We start from the raw sequence: 6,183 nt of genomic DNA on the forward strand, positions 1-6,183 counted from the left end.
TCTGACCCACTATAGAGAAGCTGAGAACAGAAATTAAGTTGGCCATTTTGACAGGAACTATATGAGACACAAGACATATTCAGTCACCTTAGGGCCCAGTTAAAAGGTGAATAGCACTAGAGAGAGGACAATTTTCTCTGTGTTGTTAAGAAGTAGTTGTGGCAAATATAAGTTACCAGGAAAGCCATAGTGGAGGACTTCTCTGCCTGGTGGACAGCTGGAGGATACTAAATATGCTGCTAAATTAAAGTGCTAGATATAGCCTATAGGTAGGCTCCCTGAAGGGCAAGCTGCCTTAACAGAGTCCAGAACAGCAAGACCCCCAAGAGGGAAGCTGGACTTGTGACAGAGACTGCATGCTGCTTTTTAAGCACCAATCGAGACACACCTTGTGACTCATGAAAAACTTTTAAAGAAGAATTTGCAGGAAACCAAACTCTAGCATGAGCAAGTATGAGCAAGAGCCAGGAAATCCATTTATAACTAATCATTTACAACCACAGGATGATGAAGCCCAAGGGATCTGAGCGCATATAAAAGAAGGCAAAAGTTTTTCCAGAGGAAAGTTCTGGAAAAGATATATTCTGAATATTAGAAGCAGAGTCCAAAAACTTGATATATCTGCCCTAAACAAATATAATTGTGAAAATGTTGAATACTTCTTTGTTATTTTACTTCATTTTTAGTTCTTAATGATGAATAAAGTTCTGAAACTTTTACAAGTGCTGCCACAGTGTTTGTAAATTAGATAAAGAGAAAAGAAAATTGAGAACTATTGATGTTTTGAAACGTTTTTTTATTCAACAGCTCAGTGTTCATGAATATTAGGCTTCTTCAACCAGTACGTTGGGAGTCAAGGGCTTGCTGTTGGAATGTGAATCACTTTCATACACTGTGCGATGATGCGATTAATTACCACATGACGTGCTTCCAAATTACATATTAGTTTACAAACATCTCATTATAATAATACACGTACTATTTTTAGACCCTGATATGCATGCAAACTTGTCCAGTACACAGTACCAACCAGGGGCACAGATACAGAGAAGCTGAGAACAGAAATTGTCTCAAATATAGTCTCACCCCGTAGACTGTGCTGTCATACTGGTCTCTAGTATCAATTTAGATGTCCTGTCAGTATAAAGTTGACACCAGGATTTCAAAAGACAGTATCAAAAACAAGTTCAGTTATTTTTATAATGAATGCTTTTTCAAATGACAATATTCTAGATAAATTGGGTTATATATAACACATTTTAAATTAATTTTCAGTTACTTTTTGTCACAGTTACTAGAATATTTAACATGCATTTATGGCTTGCATTATATTCCTAACAGGCAGTGTTGCTCTAAGAGGTTAAAACCTAGTAAGAAGGAGAAGAATTTCTAGGCAGATCAAGATAGCTCGAGTCCTGCCCGGCGGGCATGGCTCAGCAGTTGAGCATCGACCTAGGATCCAGGAGATCGCGGTTCAATTCCCAGTCAGGGCACAGGCCCGGGTTGGGGGCTCGATCCCCAGTCGGGGGCCTGCAGGAGGCAGCAGATCAATGACTCTCTCATCATAGATGTTTCTATCTCTTTCTCTCCCTGTCCCTTCTTCTCTCTGAAATCAATAAAGATATATTTAAAAAAAGAAGAAAAAAAAAAGATATCTCTAGTCCTAACTATGTTCCAAAAAGTAGATAACAAGGGATTCTAAGACAGAGCAAGTTTAAATGGTCATCCAAACTCCTGGAACATATTCATGTCTTTGGTGCTTTGTCATCAGTTTTGTTTACTGTATGTTATATCAACAAATCTTTCATTGTCCTTAGAAACAGTTAAGTCTCCCTTTCTTTTAGCTCTCCCTTTCTCCTCCCCCCGTTTGGTTTTATATGCAGAAAAAGATCCTGAAGCAATTTCACTATGGATATTGTTAAGAAAGTTATTAGATCTTTTTTCTTCTTAAAAGAAATTACAGCCCAAGTAGTTTTTGTCTCTTAATGAAGGTGTCTTTAAACCCAATCCCCAGGAAACCCATTTCTTCCATCCTCTTTGGTGTTTGTTTAACATAAGAGACAATTAATGAATTCTAAGAGTTAAATCCCTGTTTTCTTTTCTTTTTTTCAAGCAAAACTTAAATAAACTTTATTTTAGAAGACTTTGAGATATAAAAGAAGACCATGGCAAAGTCTAAGGTAACAGAAACCGCACAGTGTAGTGTCAGGGCACTCTAGGAGCAAAAGGAGACAGGTGTAGGGATGGAAAGGTGGTTGACTCGGTGTTTTCTAGCTTCAGAGTCAGAGAGCCCAGATCACAGCCAGGACATCCTGGTATTGGTTACAAACTATTCACAAGGTGTATATCTTTTTCATGAGTTCTTTTTGTTTGGTTATTTCTTCAGAAAAATCATCATTAATATCCAACACCAGCACTGGAACGTTCAATAGAGACTCAAAGTGGAGCTTGGTGGTCTTGTGAACAAGCCAGGCTTCGTGTTGATCATGAAGCTGCTCGAGATATGCCAGCTCAATTCCTCTCTCTTCTTCCCTGCCCCTCCGGTGTAGTCTCTCCAAACAAACCTGTGGAGTAGCCTGAAGGTAGAAGAAGCCGTGTATTAGAAGCCGTCTAGAAAACTCCTGCAGGAGAAAAGAATGCCAGTCCTGATAGATATGCCACTCCAAATCACTGAGGGAGCCATTTTCAAACAGATTCTTTGCAAAGATATACCTGTCACTGTACACAGACCTCTCAAAGATCTGTACCGCTTTCTTGGCCTGGAAGACTTTCTCGGTGGGGGGCTCCAGCTGCATTTTCAGGTGGATCATAAAAGAAAACGTCTGGAATGTGTAGGACCATCGTGATGGCTCCTGGTACATCAAATCCAGCAAGTTTCCAAGATTTGGGGTATTGCAGGCATATTGCATGCCAGCAGCCTGGACATTCTGCCATGTTGCCACAGGTTCTGTAGCTACATGCCACTTTGGGTAACTTTTCGTGAGTAACTTCACAAAGGTGGACTTTCCCACAGCAATGTTGCCTTCGATGGAGAGCCTTCGGGGCCCGTGCCCCGAGTGCAGGCCCTTGGAGAGGGGCATGCCCTCGAGTGCTGTCTGAGCCATGAAACCGGAGGGTGCTTGCAGGAGCCTCAGAAATCGCCTGCCAGCAACCATCCTACACAAGGTCCACCTTAAATCCCTGTTTTCTTTGGAAACAGAGTGGCTGGTACTCAGTGTTGGGAGATTCATTGGTGTGTTCTGCTTTGCAAGTACATGTTGGCTGGGGAAGGATGCTGATTATTTAACACCGTTGTTTGACGGAAAGTTTGAGTTTATAGTGTGAAAAGGTGCAGGCAACTAGAAAACTGCATGTTCAGATGTTAGAAGGGGTCCTTAGGGAAGGATCTGTTGCCAGATCAGCTTCTAAATGTTGAAATTGGCTTTCAGAGTATACACAATCTATCGTTGGTCTCCTGGCACTTCCTTCACATGCTGTCACAGGATGAGGCATAAACTAAGGCTGTGGTTGGAACGGCACAGCCAGATGCAGTGCTGCCATCCCGGGAAACATGGGCACCTTAGCTACTCCTGGGTGACAGCTCCTTAGGACAAGATAATGCCAAGTTCTGTTAAAACATGGGGCTGTGTTTGGCTTAGAAGGAACAGAATTACACGTGACATAAACCAAGTCCTGACCGATTTCTCCAAGGTTAATTTCTCTTCCTACTATAAGCCCCATGAAATAAGAGATTTTGTTTGTTTTCTTCACTTTTATCTGCAGTTCTATAGGGAGCCTGGCATATAATAGGTGCTCAATAAACATCTGTTAAATTATGGCATGTAATAAGTTCTCAATACATATCATTAAAACTATCTCAGAATGGGCTTTCTCTTTATTGTATACATTTCTCCATTTATTTGTTTTATGGAGCTGGCTGTCTAAAGGGTACCCACTTGGCCTGCTAAGATCTTTCTGGATGTCTAATAATTAAAGATCAATTAGCTATTTGCATTGCCATATCTTTTCTTAGAACCACTCAAAGCCTTCGCTGTATGATTTATTTCAAAATAATCAGTTACTTGATATATTTGCCCTTACCATGGTCTAATTCTGGTGTACAATAGAAAATTGGCAGCTACATGCATTACAGTTGATCAAAGAGAATTGCTTAAAATAGGGGCTGCATTTAATGGAAGATGGCTTTTTTGGTCTTCAAGATACTGTTCTGAATTTCTTATGTGCAGGTTTTAGTTTGCATTACAAGGGACAGGCCTAGGCTTTAGAAGGATTATGGAAAAAGAGAATCATGTAAATTTTGTGGATTTAGTTTTGCATTGCTGGGCCCACTGGATTAATAATCACGCTGGGAAATAGGAAGGCATTGCTCCAGGGAACCTGTTTATGAGTCTGGTAATTCTGCAGTTGGTTTTGTGAGAGGAGTGACTTCAATAACACATATGAAATAGAGTTTAACTTTTTTTTAAAGTCAGAATGATATTTAAGAATAAAATTTTAGGTAGCTGGTTCGGGGTATTTTCTTTGTAACCCTAAAGGCTAATAGGTCTTTTGATGTACTTTCTTGAGTTCTATAAGAGTTCTCAGTTTATGGACATCAATTCAGCAATTTTTAGTCCACTAATATTGCAGGCACTATGACATAATTATTCAAAGATTAGCAGGTCATGATTTCTGCCTTTAAATATCTCATTCTAAAGCAAGAAAGGAAAACACACACACACACACACACACACATGCACACACACGAGGCCATAGATGGAATGCTGACCTCTCATAAGAACGAAAGGCCAGGGGAGCACAGAGGAGGGCATATCAACTTCAGCTATCAGGTGGGCTCAGAGATGTGGGAGCCTTCAAATTAGGCATTAAAATATAAATAAGGTTTAACATCATTTAGGGAGCCTAGAGATTGCGAGTGGGGTTGCTGGCACAGAACATATAATGGAAGCAAAGGAGTAACAATAAAAAAGGTGTGATGGGTCTAGTCAGGCTACTTAAGAGCATCAATTACAGAAGCATATTCCCATTGTCGTTCATGAGAACAACTGTGCCTTGCAGAATTTCAGCGGGCATTGTTCACATAGCTTACATGAACTTACCTGATGGAATGGGGCAATGCAGCAGCCCAGGATTCTGCCGACAGTAAGTAGCCAAGCCATTTGTGATTACTTGAAGAGGAAGTGTGGGAAGTGAGTCCATAAGTACCTGTAATAGGAAGACTACAAGATATGGAGCTAGGGATTATTAATCTGCAAAGAAGTCTAATTAGATCATTAAGATAAAAAATAATTATAAACGCTTTTGAAGATTGTAATTCAAAAGCTAAAAATGAAATTTGAGGGGTTTTATATTGTTTCTTCTGGATTTAGTCACCATTGAGCTTGAATACATATTTTAGCACTTTATGCAAAATAAATCACAGATATGATTGAGTATACTTTTAGGACTGCCTATAAACTCCAAGGCCTGGAGTGTGATGAGGAGATGTTATAAAAGTGAAAGCTTCAGACGCTATGTGAAATCCCCAGAAAAATGGGAAGATAGGGGAGTAGGAATAAAAAGAAGGTATAGAGATTTTAGAGTATTGTAATTAAGATACATAACAATAGCACCTAAAATCTTTCAGGCAACGGTGATACATTACTTCAAATATTCCTGTTTGTGTTATAGTTCTTCCTCTTGCCCACCACACCCTTTCCCACTAAATTGGATATTCTTTAGCTGCTTTCTAATTACAGAACGTGTGACATTCATCTATTCAAGAGAAAATAGCAATTTTTTAAGTAGCAAGTCTAATCTTGTTAGAAGTGGGAACCCAAGGCATTATTTATGTGGTCATAGGCAAACCCTAAGTAGGTAACAGCTGTCTGGTTGCTTCTCAAATTGGTTGTGTGTTTGGAGCACTGTGTGGATATTGGTCTGCATGCTTTCAGACAAATTATTCTCTTAATGGACTATCAAGTACTTGGATAAATCTATCAGTAATGCAGACCATGGCTCCTGTACTTTCTTGAAATGACTTCGAACCAATTTGGTAAATTATACCCACTATGAGAGTTAGATGACAATGTCACAAAAGATCAAGATTTTTGGTAAAATGTCGTTTCTTTGAAAGTCTTATTTCCTTTTTAGAGATTAAAGTCTTTCAAAAAGGAAAGTGTGTCATTAATATGTATTTTATCC

General features: G+C 39.4%; 1 pseudogene across 1 annotated transcript; it reads right to left on the bottom strand.

Annotated features, from left to right (window-relative positions):
- Positions 1-2,149: 2,149 nt before the first annotated feature.
- Positions 2,150-3,155, bottom strand: LOC308557808 (deoxyguanosine kinase, mitochondrial pseudogene; annotated as a pseudogene). The gene has a single exon. The product of its transcript is annotated as a deoxyguanosine kinase, mitochondrial pseudogene (transcript).
- Between the last annotated feature and the right edge of the window lie 3,028 nt (positions 3,156-6,183).

This window comes from Miniopterus schreibersii (genome assembly GCF_964146895.1).
Source record: "Miniopterus schreibersii genome assembly, chromosome: 5".
In the NCBI taxonomy this organism is placed as follows: Eukaryota; Metazoa; Chordata; class Mammalia; order Chiroptera; family Miniopteridae; genus Miniopterus; species Miniopterus schreibersii.